Source organism: Bubalus kerabau, chromosome 12, assembly GCF_029407905.1.
Source record: "Bubalus kerabau isolate K-KA32 ecotype Philippines breed swamp buffalo chromosome 12, PCC_UOA_SB_1v2, whole genome shotgun sequence".
Lineage (NCBI taxonomy): Eukaryota > Metazoa > Chordata > Mammalia > Artiodactyla > Bovidae > Bubalus > Bubalus kerabau.
This window is the reverse complement of record NC_073635.1, coordinates 29,477,963-29,495,038: the sequence shown is the minus strand read 5'-3', so window position 1 is coordinate 29,495,038 and position 17,076 is coordinate 29,477,963. Positions and strand designations below refer to the sequence as shown.

The 17,076-nt window shown below is 41.7% G+C and overlaps 1 protein-coding gene across 17 annotated transcripts in view; it reads left to right on the top strand.

Moving 5' to 3' along the window:
* Nucleotides 1-17,076, top strand: part of FRY (FRY microtubule binding protein) — a 428,392-nt gene that overhangs the window by 209,894 nt on the left and 201,422 nt on the right. The gene's annotated exons all lie outside the window — the stretch shown is intronic.

Below are 17,076 nucleotides of genomic sequence, written 5' to 3'. Positions count from 1 at the left end.
CAACCACTTAACTTTCTATTTAATGAAAGTAGAGGAAAAAGTTAATTTGTAAATGGTTAAGTCATACATACTGTTCTAGTAGAGGAGAAGCATTTTCTTTATTAATGATTTGGGAGATTTAATTACTTGTTAATTATTCTACTGCACTATCTCTAATAAGACTACTAGATATTTGCATATAATACCACTCTATTTCTAGGGATAAAATCTCTATTAGTCATTAATTTACCCCCTTTATGGTTTATAGAGTATATTAGGAAACTGTTTTTTTCCTCTCAGGAGATTTTTTTTTAATGTATAACAAGCATACAACTTAAAAGGCAAAACTTACAGTTTTATGCCTTTGGAAAAATGCTCCACCATAATAGGACTTAATGAAATGATTCATATTTTTGTTTGATATCTCTTGGGAATGTTACTGACCCTTGCTATGTTACTGCTGGACAGACCGCTTGTGTGCTCTGGTGGCCAGCTCAACTTCTTTTTAAACTCAATGTCTCTCTTGCTCACAATCTATAAACTTAACTTTTCCAAGAGATCAGTAACAACTAATATGGTTCTGTGAATTGAAAGATTTACGATCACCTGAAATGATAAACTTGGGGTAGGCAAGTATCTATTAAGTGAATTTTACAGTCATTGTACAGTTCCATAACTATTTAAAAATTTAATAAGACCTATAATATTTTTTATTAAATGATCTGGCATCCAAGTAAGCACATATGAATGAGGAATTTAATAAATATTTTGATCTTGACAAAATGAAGGACTTACCAGACTATCAAGGATTTCACTTATTCAGTGAAATGTTAGTGAGTTCATTATCACTTAATGTTAATTCAGTGTCAATGACGTAAATATTTGTGTAATTTCAATTATATGCCCTGCATTGGAAGTCCTTATCTTGCTATGAAAGTGAAAGTGAAGTCACTCAGTCGTGTCCGACTCTTTGCGACCCCATGGATTGTAGCCCACTAGGCTCCTCCGTCCATGGGATTCTCCAGGCAAGAATACTGGAGTAGGTTGCCATTTCCTTCTCCAGAGGATCTTCCCGACCCAGGGATCGAACCCAAGTCTCCCGCATTGCGGGCAGACGCTTTAACCTCTGAGCCACCTTTAGCTGACTATCTTGCTATAGATGTTGCAAATATATCTTGAGTTATCATATGTATTCACTTCAGTTCAGTTGCTCAGTCATGTCCGACTCTTTGCGATCTCATGGACTGCAGCACGCCAGGCCTCCCTGTCCATCACCAGCTCCCAGAGCTTGCTCAATCTTATGTCCATCGAGTTGGTGATACCATCCAACCATCTCATCCTCTATCGTCCCCTTCTCCTCCTGCCTTCAATCTTTCCCAGCATCAGGGTCTTTTCCAATGAGTCAGTTCTTCTCATCAGGTGACCAAAGTATTGGAGCTTCAGTTTCAGCATCAGTTCGTCCAATGAATATTCAGGACTGGTTTCCTTTAGGATTGACTGGTTTGATCTCCTTGCTATCCAAGAGACTCTCAAGAGTCTTCTCCAACACCACAGTACAAAAGCATCAATTCTTCAATGTTCAGCTTTCTTTATGGTCCAACTCTCACATCCATACCTGATTACTGGAAAAATCATAGCTTTGACTAGATGGACCTTTGTCAGCAAAGTAATGTCTCTGCTTTTTTTTTTTTTTTTTCATCAAAGCTTTTATTTATTTATTTATTTATTTTATTTTTTTTATTTTAATTTTTTTTAATTTTATTTTATTTTTAAACCTGAAACACTGTATTAGTTTTGCCAAACATCAAAATGAATCCGCCACAGGTATACATGTGCTCCCCATCCTGAACCCTCCTCCCTCCCCCCTCCCCACACCATCCCTCTGGGTCGTCCCAGTGCACCAGCCCCAAGCATCCAGTATCGTGCATTGAACCTGGACTGGCAACTTGTTTCATACATGATATTACACATGTTTCAATGCCATTCTCCCAAATCTTCCCACCCTCTCCCTCTCCAACAGAGTCCATAAGACTGTTCTATACATCAGTGTCTCTTTTGCTGTCTCGTATACAGGGTTATTGTTACCATCTTTCTAAATTCCATATATATGCATTAGTATACTGTATTGGTGTTTTTCTTTCTGGCTTACTTCACTCTGTTTAATAGGCTCCAGTTTCATCCACCTCATTAGAACTATGGGACACTGTAAAAGCAGTCCTAAGGGGAAAGTTCATAGCAATACAGGCATACCTCAAGAAATAAGAAAAAAGTCAAATAAATAACCTAACTCTACACCTAAAGCAACTAGAAAAGGAAGAAATGAAGAACCCCAGGGTTAGTAGAAGGAAAGAAATCTTAAAAATTAGAGCAGAAATAAATGCAAAAGAAACAAAAGAGACCATAGCAAAAATCAACAAAGCCAAAAGCTGGTTCTTTGAAAGGATAAATAAAATTGACAAACCATTAGCCAGACTCATCAAGAAACAAAGGGAGAAAAATCAAATCAATAAAATTAGAAATGAAAATGGAGAGATCACAACAGACAACACAGAAATACAAAGGATCATAAGAGACTACTATCAACAATTATATGCCAATAAGATGGACAACGTGGAAGAAATGGACAAATTCTTAGAAAAATACAACTTTCCAAAACTGGACCAGGAAGAAATAGAAAATCTTAACAGACCCATCACAAGCACGGAAATTGAAACTGTAATCAAAAATCTTCCAGCAAACAAAAGCCCAGGTCCAGACGGCTTCACAGCTGAATTCTACCAAAAATTTAGAGAGGAGCTAATACCTATCCTGCTCAAACTCTTCCAGAAAATTGCAGAGGAAGGTAAACTTCCAAACTCATTCTATGAGGCCACCATCACCCTAATACCAAAACCTGACAAAGATCCCACACACAAAAAAAGAAAACTACAGGCCAATATCACTGATGAACACAGATGCAAAAATCTTTAACAAAATTCTAGCAATCAGAATCCAACAACACATTAAAAAGATCATACACCATGACCAAGTGGGCTTTATCCCAGGGATGCAAGGATTCTTCAATATCCGCAAATCAATCAATGTAATACACCACATTAACAAAGTGAAAAATAAAAACCATATGATTATCTCAATAGATGCAGAGAAAGCCTTTGACAAAATTCAACATCCATTTATGATAAAAACTCTCCAGAAAGCAGGAATAGAAGGAACATACCTCAACATAATAAAAGCTATATATGACAAACCCACAGCAAACATTATCCTCAATGGTGAAATGTCTCTGCTTTTTAATATGCTGTCTAGGTTGATCGTAGCTTTTCTTCCAAGGAGCAAGCGTCTTTTAGTTTCATGGCTGCAGTCACCATCTGCAGTGATTTTGGAACCCAAGAAAATAAACTCTGTCACTGATTCCATTGTTTACCCATCTGTTTGCCATGAAGTGATGGGACCAGATGCCATGATCTTAGTTTTCTGAATGTTGAGTTTTAAGCCAACTTTTTCACTCTCCTCTTTCACTTTCATCAAGAGGCTCTTAGTTTCTCTTTGCTTTCTGCCATAAGGGGGGGTGTTATCTGCATATCTGAGGTTATTGATATTTCTCCTGGCAGTCTTGATTCCAGCTTGTGCTTCATCCAGCCGGGTGTTTCGCATGATGTACTCTGCATAGAAGTTAAATAAGCAGGGTAACAATAAACAACCTTGTCGTACTCCTTTCCTAATTTTGAACCAGTCCCTTGTTCCATGTCCAGTTCTAACTGTTGCTTCTTCACCTGTATACAGGTTTCACAGGAGGCAGGAAAGGTGGTCTGGTATCCCATCTCTTTAAGAATTTTCCACAGTTGGTTGTGATCCACACAGTCAAAAGCTTTGGCGTAGTCAATAGAGCATAATGCATATGCAGAGCATCTATATCATACATACATGTAGGTATAGTACTGTAAACATATGTATGTGAATGTATTTGATAGCAGAATGCATATTGTAATGTATATTGTACTGGTGTGTGTATATATTACTTTATGATATAGATTATATTAGCAAAGACATACATAGGATCGGATTCCTTTTCAAGTCCCCTCACCCCTTGTCCCGCATCATGTTGTCTCCAAGGGGATCCTAGAGGGGAACAGCTAGAACTTCGGTTTGTGAGATTTGATGTCAGGAGAGGGTGGCTTCTGGCTCTGCTTTATGGTGGTCATCTCCACATAGCCAGCCTGCCTTGTCTTCATTGTCCCTCCAGATTGGGTCCCTGTGTCATGTGCCCACTAATGCAGCTGCAAACACTTCTCTTACCCTTGATTCTGGCTTTAATATGGTTCTGATAACATAGCCCAAGAAGCTGGGTTTGTCCTTCCTGGTGGGCCTGAGTCTAACACCCACACAGCAGCCCACATACCACTGCTGCTCCTACAGCCTCTAGAGCCTTCTTGACCGTGACACAGCAAGAAACACATTTTGTGTTAGGCCCAGAGCACACACAGGGACCTATCTATGAACATAGACAGGGATGGGAAACAGAAGTGTGAAACAGTGCTTTCCCTCACTATACAACGTGCCGTCACTCTGCTGTTTTTTTCTTCTGTGGTTTTCTATTCTGTTTCATTGCAGACATGCTGCTTGTGGTATCTTGCGACTGAATGTACTAAATTTTAAACTTTTTCTTCTTTATTGAATTTTGAAGAGCATGTTATACATATTGGGCTTCCCTGATGGCTCAGATGGTAAAAAAAAAAAATCTGCCTGCAATGCAGGAGACCAGGGTTCAATCCCTGGGTTGGGAAGATCCCCTGGAGAAGGGAATGGCTAATCACTCTGTATTCTTTCCTGGAGAGTTCCGTGGACAGAGGAGCCTGGCAGGTTATAGTCCATGGGGTTGTAGAGAGTTGGATATGACTGAGTGACAAACACCTTTTTTTTTTTTTTTTTTCAAAACATATTAAGGATTCAGTGAACATTTGTTATGTAGCAAATTGATGAACTGATCTCACTCATAGTATTTTCAGACAACAATATTTCTGAAAAGACTCAAACTATATTGTAACATAGGTATGATCAAGGATGCCTGTGTAAATGGCATCCCACCTACATTCACCTTTGCTGTGTGTTCTAAGTGTAAATGCTCCAAGATACACACTATTCAGTCCAACACATTTAATTAATGTGAAAGGTTGTGGCTGGACTTAAAAGCCTTAGTGAATATTCTAACTTATGTGATCAAACCTACATTATAGACGGTATTCAGTTTTTTATATCATTATAGCATTCCTTCGTTATTGCCACTAGAAGGCAATAATGGAAACTGAACAAATGAGCCTTATTTTTTTTTAACAAAGTGTTGTATTATGAAAAATTTTCAAATACATATACAAGGAGAAAGAATATACAATATACACATATAAATGCAATATGCAACACATCTCCATCACTCAGTTTGAGCAGTTGTCAAGCTATGGTCGTGTTTACTTCATACATACATTTAAGAGATCTTTTTCTTGAGTAAATTATAGATATCATTTCATTGAACTCCATATAATCAGTATACAGTCTAGAAAATATAGATCTTTTCTTACCTTCCCACAATGCTACTATCATTCCTAACAAAGTTAACCATGATTCTTTGTCACCTAGTATCCAAATTCAAATTCATATTCAATATGCTTTGACATTTTTAAAAAATGACTTCTAACAGTTGGTTTGCTCAAATCATGCAGAAGACCTGCATATTACGTTTGGCGGTTCTGTCTCCTAAGTCATCCTACCTACTTATGTATGTATGTGTGTATGTATTTGGCTGTGCCAGGTCTTAGTTGGGGCATGCAAGATCTAGTTCCCTGACCAGGGATCTAACCCAGACCCCCTGCTTTGGGAGCGTGGAATCTTAGCCACTGGACCACCAGGGAAGGCCCCCGTTCTACCTATTTTTATCTTTCATTGACTTGAAGAAATTAATGCACTTTTTTAATAAAATGGACCTAATTCTGGATTATTTCCTTTGTTTCCTAGGGTGACATTTAACTTGCTTCTATATCCCCATTATTTCTTATAAATGGTTGTTAGTTCTAGTGTTTTTGAAAACTGGATGCACTTGGACATAGGGTGAGAAACATTTCCCTCTTGGCCCCACTGCCAAGGTCATTTCTGTTCTCGCACTAGGAGACTCAGAAGCCCTCTGCCATTCTCAGGAATACATAGCTGACTGTTTTCAGTGTTTGGGGTCAAGAACTTTGACCAATATCCTACCACAGGGAGGGAATTTTGAGAAAGCTGCTAGAGTCAGTATCCTAAACAAGTATCTTAAACACCTTAATCATGATAACATCTCACCAGCAAACATCTCTTGCATGATTTCCTTATTTGGAAGTTGTGATGTTACAGGATTTCAGGTCATCTCTATAAAATGTGTAGGACCTTCCTTTCTGTTCTGATAGGCCTCATCCAGCTTCCCACCTTCATTATTTTTTCTCAGGGTGAGTACAGTGGTCTTTTATTTGTCCCTCAAACAGCCCCTTTGTAGCCCATCCTATATAACAATATCGATCCAACTTTTCTCCGGGAAACCTGCTAGCTTCAAGTAAGATCCACATTCATTGACTTGTCATCCAAGCTCTTAATTCTGATAATAAGAACTAAAGACCTACTTTTTTTAATAGGACTTATGAGTTTAAGTTTTCATATGTATGTACTTGTTGAATTATTTTGTTCACACTGAGACTACCGTGGAAGCAGATGGGTTCAGTTCAGTTGTTTAATTATGCCAGGCCTTGTGCTAAGGGCTTGGGATCTTTATGGTCCAGTTCTTGAGGACTTCTCAGTGCCTTGGTGAAAATAGTCTGCACGTGTGTGCTGTGATGGCAGTGCATGGTAGGACGACAAGGGGTGGGGGGACAAGAAGAGACCCTCAGCTGATGTCTCTAGGCGTCTGCCACGCTGCGCCCTTGCCTCAGCTGCACCTTTCTCATCTCTGCTCGTCAGAGGCCTACCTGTCCTTTCCGCCTTGGGTCAGATGCCGTCTGTTCCACCAAGTCTGGCGAATCAGTGGCTGGAACAGTTGATGCTTCTATCTTCCTAGGTCTAGCCCAGAGTTTTGTGAAAGGCGCAGTCTCAGGACATGTTTTTTTAAAAACATGTTGACATGAAGGACTTCCCTGGTGGTCCAGTGGTTAAGACCCCTTGCTCCCAAAGCACGAGGCACGGTTTGGATCCCTGCTTGGGGAACTAATCCCATGTGCTATGCGGCTTGGCCTAAAATAAATATTTATTTTTTGATGTTGACCTAAGTCCTGAGTTTATAGTGAAGCATAGTCAGGTTCCCTTGTGTGTCCACCTGTAGCATAGGGAGTTGCCCGTCTCAGAAGGGTGGATAGGAGCCAGAGGAGCAGTGGAGGTAGCGCTAGAAGGGTCAGGATTGCTTGTCAAACCTTCTTCTAGAGGAAAGACAGACCATGGAATCTCACTAATTTATATTAAGTCAAGGAAAGGCAAGTATTGATTATTAAGTTGCTGAATTGTGGAAGTTTTGAATCAGGGATCTTTTATGCGTTGTCAGCCTTCCCTGATAGCTCAGTTAGTAAAGAATCTGCCTGCGATGCAGGAGACCCTGGTTCAATTCCTGGGTTGGGAAGATCCATTGGTGAAGGGATAGGCTACCCACTCCGGTATTCTTGGGCTTCCCTAGTGGCTCAGCTGGTAAAGAATCTGCCTGCAATGTGGGAGACCTGGATTCAGTCCTTGGGCTGGGAAGATCCCCCGGAGAAGGGAATGGCTACCCAGTCCAATATTCTGGCCTGGAGAATTCCATGGACTGTATAGTCCAGGGGGTCGCAAAGAGTCGGCTCCACTTTCACTTTCACTTATGTGTTGTCAGTGCATATTTTTACACAGTCATAGAATACTGGAGCTAGAAAGGACGATGAGGCCTGGCCTCTTTAGGAGGACAGGTAAGGAAAGGGAAGCCCATGTGGTTCAGGTTCCTTCCCCTGGGTCACACAGAGCCGTGCTGGGACTCAGACCTCAGAGTCTCCATGCCGTGCTCTCTCTGTGTTTGGCTTACAAAGCATTAAGTTAGTTGGAGTTCATAAAACATATCAGTTTTGCTGCAGACGAAAGGAATGAAGAACACTTCTGTCAACTGGATTCATTAGTCCTCTTTACTTTCCTCAGAGATCTGAGTGTGGTCCCCGGGCCAGCAGCATAACCTGGAAGCTGGTTAGAAATACAGATTATCCAGCCTTACCCCAGAGCCCCTCAATCAGGAGGGGCCAACCCTTCCTGGTGAAACTGTGTGCAGAGTTTCTGAGGACCGCTGCATCCCACTGAAAGTCAGCAGCTCACATATAACAGCTTCAGGCCTTGTCCAATTTATCACCACTTTTGAATTAAGAAATTTCTAATTAATGAGATTTGAGTGCATGAAATGAGCCAGAAGAGGAAGAAAATAGAAAGGAAGAGAAGATGTGAGGAGGAGGAAGAGGGGGAGAAAGGCCGGCGAGCACCCCATAAATGAGAGCAGTCTGTCGATTCTGTCCAGGAGGAGAAGGAAGTTGAAATTCAGGATTATCCTGTCTCGAGCAGGTTACCCGATCTCCTTTCGGTGAGAAAGGACCTTGAAATGCCAGTGTAACCTCATCTTCCTTTGCTCACAGATCTCGGCAAACGTTCCTTCAGGCTCTGATGACAGCACTTAGACTTTGAAAATCGGGGGGAAAGTCCATGTAATTGCATCTGAGCAGATGACAGACATTTATAGAGGAGATCACTGAAGTGTTATTGTCGTTTCTCCAAGATAAAACACTGGAAGGCAAAGGAAGAGAGAAAGAAAACAGAGCAATGACTTGATGCTTGCTCTTTATCGAGCTACTTCACTCTCTCCAGGGTATTCTGTCTTTGGGAGACTAAAGACAAAACAGCATTGAGAGGCCACAGATTGTAGTAAATACAGAGTACTGTGCCTTCAAGTTCACTTGCTTCCTCTTAGGATAACAACCAGGTAAAGGTTATGTCATCAGGAAAGAAGAGTCTGTACCTTTCTGCTGCTGCTGCTGCTAACTCGCTTCAGTCGTGTCCGACTCGGTGCGACCCCATAAATGGCAGCCCACCAGGCTCCCCCATCCCTGGGATTCTCCAGGCAAGAACACTGGAGTGGGTTGCTATCTCTTACTCCAATGCATGAAAGTGAAGTCGCTCTGTCGTGCCCGACTCTTAGCAACCCCATGGACTGCAGCCTTCCAGACTCCTCTGTCCATGGGATTTTCCAGGCAAGAGTACTGGAATGGGGTGCCATTGCCTTCTCCGGTACCTTTCTAAGGCGTGTCATTAATCAGATTTCATGTATTTATATGGGGCCTCAATTCTTGATTATTTTTTATGCTCCTGGCCTTTCTCGGACTCATCTAATGACTAGAAGATACATTCAAGTTCAAGAAGGCAGATAGCTTGGCAGGGGACCCATGGCTGGAGGTTGTATGAGTCTTTCGTAGAAATTAACCAACTCTATTATAGGAAGCCTCCAAATTACAACTTTTATATTTTATCTGTCATCCTTTGAAGTCCCCAAACTAGCCAGGGGAAAAAACCCTGTGAGCAAAGGGACTTATCTTATTTAGTCTTCATCACAAGCAACTGGTTTGTTTTTAAAAACAAAAAAAACAGGGTGATCCAGGAAGTTCACAAGCTCTCAAGAGGACATGGGTTCAGATCCAGAGTCAACCACTCTGTGACTTTGGACAAATCATTTAACCTCTCTCAACATACACGGTCCTGGCTATGAAAAGGAGATTGTTTGACCTTCTAGGATTATTTTTGAGGATTAAAGATATTAATTATCCTAGAGCTATCTTATGAAATTGAAACTTGAAGGAGCACAATTTGAAAACTATAAAATTAAGAGCCAAATAGTGTAAGAGAAGGCAGGAATGTAGTCATCAAAAATGAAAGGAACGTTGCACATTATGAAAACTTTATGGAGATTAAGCAGAATTTAACATGTCTTTGAATATATTTTTCTTCCAAGGCAAAATTTATTTCTGAGTATTTTTGCCTTGTAGTCTTTTCTTGACCTACTTTGAAATGTATAATATTATTGAGGAATCTTCCATCTCCTTAGAAATGTTTTTCTGTTGCTCAAGCTAATTGTTTCGTCTTATCCCAACATTTTCCACTTCCTAATAATGCTCATCAGAGGAAAATAATTCATCCAATCATACTTGGAGGGTTTTTTTTTTTCTTTTCATCCTAATTTGCTTTCCATGACCTTGAGGGTTTCTGGTCATTTTGAGTATTTGCAGTCCTTTTAAAATGCCATTTCTTAAGCACCCTCATAAATTCATTAGTGGACAATTTATTATTGTTCTATACACAGTGTGACATGTTCTCAAAGTAGCTGCGTCATCCTTGGTTTCTTATGTTTTATGAAATGTTCCTGTAATCCCAGTAAACAAAATAAGTCTTACAGGAAAGGATGGACTAGGGGGGAAAGTGTGGCCCTAAAGAAGGACCCAGCTCTTGTTTATGAAAGAGGTTTGCCCTCCAAACCTACAAAGTGAACAAGGCACTGAGAATCAGCAGAAAGAATAACTTGTGTCCAACTGCAGAGAAATCTGATCAGTTTACTCCTGTGTCGAAAGGTAAGGTTACACAGATCTCTGGAAAGTAAAGTTGTATAAGTGGATCTCCCTTTCTGGGAGGGGTACCTCTTTTAAACAGTTATTACCTACTGTCTCAGGATACTTTAAAAAAAAAAAAAAGGAAAAGAAAGTCATTTTTTATTTCAAATGTGCAGAGTGTGATTCCAATAATGGAAACATCAGGAAAAGTATTGAGTGTTTTGAAAAGCTGGCTCCTTGTTGTCTGTCTTTGTGAGCTGCTGAGAGCCAGCAGAGATGGCCCCTTTGTGTGTCCTGTACTTGTGAAGGAGGTAAAGAAGCAGGGTGTGCCATGAGCATTTTGATTCAAGCCATTACAGTCTGGTTAAAACTCTCATTTTCAATTGAACTGACAGAGATACAGGCAGGCCATAGGGATGGATCAGGAAAGCAGACTTGTCACCCCGCAGCCAAGCACTCTAGGTTTCCTTGGACCCCATGAGTGCACGGGGCTTTCATCTCTCCACAGCAGTTCCAGACTAGAACGTCTGAGTGCCTTTGGTTCCTCTGTTCCCTCACTCAGTTTAATTTTCCCTTTGTTCTTTTAGAATGTATTGCAGTCTAACACATTGTGTGTGCCTGTATTTGTTGTTGTTGTTGTTTAGTCGCTCAGTTGTGTCCAGCCCTTTGCAATCCCATGGACTGCAGCACACCAGGCTTCCCTGTCCTTCACTGACTCCCAGAGCTTGCTCAGACTCATGTCTATTAAGTTGGTGATGCCATCAAACCATCTCATCTGCTGTCATCCCCTTCTCTTCCTGCCTTCAATCTTTCCCAACATCAGGGTCTTTTCCAATGAGTCAGCTCTTTGCATTGGGTGGCCAAAGTACTGGAGCTTCAGCTTCAGCATCAGTACACACGTGAAACTGCTGATTATATGACCCTGTCTCAGTAATATGTAAAGTCCATGAGGGCAAGACCCATCTGTTTTGTTCACAGCTATCTTCTTAGTGCCTGGAACAGAGCTTGAAACCTCAGCCCTCATTCATTAAATATTGATCAAAGTGAATGGGTGGATGGATGAATGGTAGGCTATAATGAGCAATGGTCTTGCTGCTGCTGCTGTTGCTAAGTCGCTTCAGTTGTGTCCGACTCTGTGTGACCCCATAGACGGCAGCCCACCAGGCTCCTCCATCCCTGGGATTCTCCAGGCAAGAACACTGGAGTGGGTTGCCATTTCTTTCTCCAATGCATGAAAGTGAAAAGTGAAAGTGAAGTCACTCGTCATGTCCGACTCTTAGTGACCCCATGGACTGCAGCCTACCAGGCTCTTCCACCCATGGGAGTTTCCAGACAAGAGTACTGGAGTGGGTTGCCATTGCCTTCTCCAGAGCAATGGTCTTAACATCTCTTAAAATCTAACTGAGAAAACCAGTTGCTTTCCTATAGCATAGATTGCCACTTCTAGACTCTGGGGCATTTACATGAGGAAACTCATTATAGCCTTTCCTTTCCTTTACTGTCATGATAAAAATGTAGCTGAACTATGAGTTGTGGGGGCGTTTGTACGGGTGTTGCCATTTGCAGTTTAGTAATTCCTGGAAATGTTGGTAACTCGGGGAAATTGTACTGAAGACCTTAGCCAGCTAAGAGCAGTCAAACTAAAAATTAAGGTACTAGTCAGTGAAATTGGAGAAAAAACAGTCACATTCAAAAAAAGATCATCACTTGTAGCTGGAAATAGATCTAATAAAGAGGTAACAAGTGGGGCAAAAAGGCCTAAAACATGTTTTACAGAGTAAGGAGTGGACCCTGCTCAGTGTAAGAAATAGACACCCAGTGAAACAGGGAGAGACACCTCCTGAAACCATCCAGCAGAACCAAACTGAAATGGAATTTAGAATAAATATAATAAAATACCATTTAAGACAGAAGAATTAGAATGTGTTTAATCTGAGATTAAAATGTAAATGGAAAAATATAAAGAGAAAGCAGATTTCAGAAAGATTCAATAATTTAGAGACCTGATTAATATCTGAAAGTCATTCCCTTTTTCTCAACCCCACCTCAACTCCCTACCCCAACTGGGTGGACTGTGGGGCAGAGCCCAGACCCAGCCAGAGGAGAAGAGGGTAGTGACCAGACCCTGAAGTGAGGACAGGCTTGCTTGCCTGGCTGGATAGAAAGCAGTGGAGAGGAATAGACTCAGACTGTAGGGTTGTCCTTCAATATCCCACAGAAGACTGGTTCCAGGAGCCCTGCAGATTCCAAAATCCATGGATTCTCAGGTCCCTTATATAAAATGGCATAGTATTTACATATAACCTACACACTTCCTCCCACATGCTTGAAACCATCTCTCAATTATTAATAAGACCAAATACAATGCAAATGCTATATAAGTAGTTGTAAATACAGTCAGTGTAAATACTGTGTAAATAGTTGCCAGCCCATGGCAAATTCAAATTTTCCTGGAACTCTTTGTTTTTTTTTTAATATTTGCCTTTCAGGGTTGGTGGAATCCACAGATGTGGAGCCAGGAGGCAGACTGTAACTGCCTGAGTTTGCAGAGCTGGAGGATGGGGCCCAAATGTGGCTGTTACTGAACTGGTGGTTGGTTTATATGAATGAAAAATCCTTTAAAAATCAGACCTATGAAGAAATAGATTTAATTCTCAAGAGCAGAGTTTACCCCTTAATACACCAAAACCTCTTTCTAGTTTTTTTTCCTTTTGACATGGAAAACTTTTGGAAATTTATATCGTTCTTCTTTCCCACCTTCTCAAATACAGGACTAGAAGTTTAACTTATTTTAACCTTTCCAAGGGACTCTGGGTCATCATCACAAACATTAATTGCGACAGACTGCAGGATGGTGATATCCTTGCCCCCAAGCCTGTGGGAATGTTGTATTCTGTGTCCCTGTACCAAACAGCTTCAAGCAATTGCATTTTTTTTCTTAATTGGAGGATAATTGCTTTACAATGTTGTGTTTGTTTCTGTTGTACAACGTGAACCAGCTGTGAAAGTGAAAGTTGCTCAGTCATGTCTGACTCTGCGACCCCCATGGACTATGCAGTTCATGCAATTCTCCAGGCCAGAATACTGGAGTGGGTAGCCTTTCCCTTCTCCAGAGGGTCTTCCCAACCCAGGGATTGAACCCAGGTCTCCTGCATTGCGGGCAGATTCTTTACCAGCTGAGCCACCAGGGAAGCCCATGAAGCAGCTGTCTGTATACATATATCCCCTCCCTCTTGCGCCCCACTTCCACCCCACCCCATCTCACCTCTCTAGGTCTTCACAGAGCTCTGAGCTGAGCTCCCTGTGCCTTATAGCAGGTTGCCACTGGCTGTCTCTTTTCCACATAGTAGTGTATATTTGTCAGTGCTACTCTCAGTTTGTCCCGCCCTCTCCTCCCCCTACTGTGTCCAAAAGTCCATTTTCTTCATCTGCATCTCTATTCCTGCCCTGCATACAGGTTCACCAGTACCAGTTTTCTATATTGCATATATATGAGCAGGCAGCTGCATTTTTAAGTTCTGGTGGCTTTTGAGAGTTTTGCCTTCTTTTTCTTTTTTTTGTTAGTGTTTCTACCTATAGATTTTGTACCTTTCCCTTGTACTTTCTGTTTCCAGACTATTGTGAACTTAGAAACTAGACCATTGATTTTTAATTGTGTGTAGATTAAGATCAAGTCAGTGCTGAGGGAGGTTGTAATGATTTTTTCTCAATGGTCCTGGTTTCATGTTTAGTATGAACTGTGTAACTCAGTTTTGACTGTCAGGAACATGTAGTTTCTGCTTCTCAACTGTGTCATTACCAAATAACTGAGTCGCTGAGAGGTGCCCTGAAAATTATCTTAACAAAAAACTAGAATCATTTATGAATTAATTATGATAGGATGAAGAGTAAAATGGGCTTCCTGGTGGCTCAGCGGTGGAGAATTTGCCTGCAGTGCAGGTTTGATCCCTGGGTCAGGAAGATCCCCTGGAGGAGGGCACAGCAACCCACTTACCTGAAGAATCACATTTACAGAGGAGCCTGGCTGGCTACAGTCCATAGGGTTGCAAAAGAATCAGACACGACTGAGTGACTGAGCATGCTCTGGGAGGGGTTACTAAAAGGTGTGAGTGGATCGAGATCAAGGACACCTACACCTACCTCAGTGCCTCTCCCTGCATCTCCGTCTGCCCAGCTGATCTGTTTGCGGCCAGAACAATGGGCGGCTCTCCTTGAATCACTTTCAGCTCTGGCACAGGGCATTGCTGAGCTAGGATAGTTCCAGCCTGCTAAGGCTGTACACAGACTTTTGTAGTCACAGGATGTCTGGCTTTGAAGGACAGGCGGATACTGTTTTTTATGATAGCAGTGAATTGGTTCTTTGGCCTTTTTTAAATGCACAAGTTGTCTGGGAGACATTCTGGTATCTGCATTTCAGCCCTTCTGGTTCAAAATGCAGCTTTGCAGGAGGACTGCCAGAGGTCACTGTTAAGAAAATCCTCTCACTATAGTCAGGATTCTCAGGCCCCTAGAGTCTTATAATGATGGATCTGGTCTTGCAGTTGCATATCCCATCAAGCTTATTATTGCTGTCTTCTAGAAAAAGGTTAAGTTCTGTGGACAACTAAAGGGAATAAAAAGTCCTCCACTTTGAGTCTTTCAGTTTCTATTTCAGTCTCAGTCCTATGGCACAGTGCCACTGATACTTTAAAACAGGGGTCCCCAACCTCTGGGACCCAATGCCTGATGATCTGAGGTGGAGCTGATGTAATGGTAAGAGAAACAAAGTGCACAATAAATGTAATGCATTTGAATCATCCCAGAACCACCCCCTCATATCCCCCCCCTGGTCCGTGGAAAAATTGTCTTCCACCAAACCGGACCCTGTTGCCAGAAACGTTGGGGACCACTGCGTTAGAATGAAATCTCATGGAGATTCCTTGTCCTTCTGTGCTTTGGGCCTGGGAGTCCTCCTCCTTCCACCAAGTTCTTCTACTTGGAGTAGGAGGTAACACAGTAGAGGAATAGCCAGGCCTTCATTTGTATCACTTGATCTTTGAATATGCTCTTTAGAATTAATAGCACCTTCTAATGATCTGCTAGCAGGGCCATTTGATAATGACTCTTCATTGCAAATACTTCACACTATTCCTTTAAAGACTCTGGCCCCTGATTCTTCTCATAGAGTTCCCTCCTTGTGAATCACTTCAAGACATACAGAAATAAAGTACGGTGTCATTTGAGTTATTTAAGGAGATTTATTAAGTATTATCTGTGCAAAGAACTCTGTTAGATCTGGGAGGCTACAGCCCTGTTAGGAGTATATGGTTCGGTTACAGAGCCAACCCTCAGCAAAACCATGTGACCAATTGGTAATGCTTTCACTTGTCAACTATCTCTGAAGTCTTCCATAAGTCATGTGGGAATGTCCAAGGGCCAGAGAGTTGAGAGTTAAATGTTTAAACCTTGTTATACACACCACTGAGGACTGGCCTGGTGGAACAAGTTTTATGGAGATGCAAGTAGGTGTGGTTCTGAGATGAGCAGGGAAAAGCAGAAAGCTGCAGCTAGAGGGAAAGCGGGAAGGCACAGCTGAGAACGAGGTGCTCCTGGGCCAGCTGGGGCATCACCACAGCTTGGGACAGCCAGAACTGCGGCCTACCTTTGATGAGAATTGAGAGCAGATGAAAATGTTGAGTGAAGTAAGTCAGAAAGGGACAAACAATTTCACACATTGATGCATATATATGAAATCTAGGAGGATGGTACTGATGAGCCTGTTTGCAGGGCAGCAGTGGAGATGCAGACACAGAACAGATGTGTGGACACGGCGGGGGGGGTGGGGGGGTGGGGGGGGGAGAGGGCGGGGCAAATTGAGAGAATAGCCTGGAAACATACACATTACCATATGTAAAATAGATAGCCAGTGGGAATTTGCTGTGTGACCACAGGGAGCTTGAACCTGTGCTCTGTGACAACCTAGAGGAGTGGGAGCTGGGAAGGAGGTTCAGAGGGAGGGGACCTGTGTATAACTATGGCTGCTTCATGTCTCTATGTGGCAGAAACCAACACAATATTGCAAAGCAGTTATCCTCCAGTAAAAATGAATAAGTATTTTAAAGTCTTACAGTTAAGCTGAAGGAAGATGGGTTTGGTATGTGAAATGAGTGAAATTAACCTGCAATGGGGTTGCTGTAATAATCTAACTGTAGGTTTCCAAGGACTAGACTAGGATGGAGCTAGTGAGAATGGAGAGAGAATGGAATCGTATACAACAGATTTATTTTTATAACTTGAGATGCCATATTCTTAAAGTTTAATGGAGGTTGAGATATGTGAAGATCTTCCAGATGTAAGGGAGCCTCCAGATGTATGGGAGATTACATGAATTATGGAGAAAGAGACATTAGAAAAGATGACAGAATCGACATGACGTAAAAACATGTTGGTAATTCCATGAAATTAGTAAAATTTTTGCCTGGCTTCCTGAATTTGGCTTGAGTTAAAAAGAAGA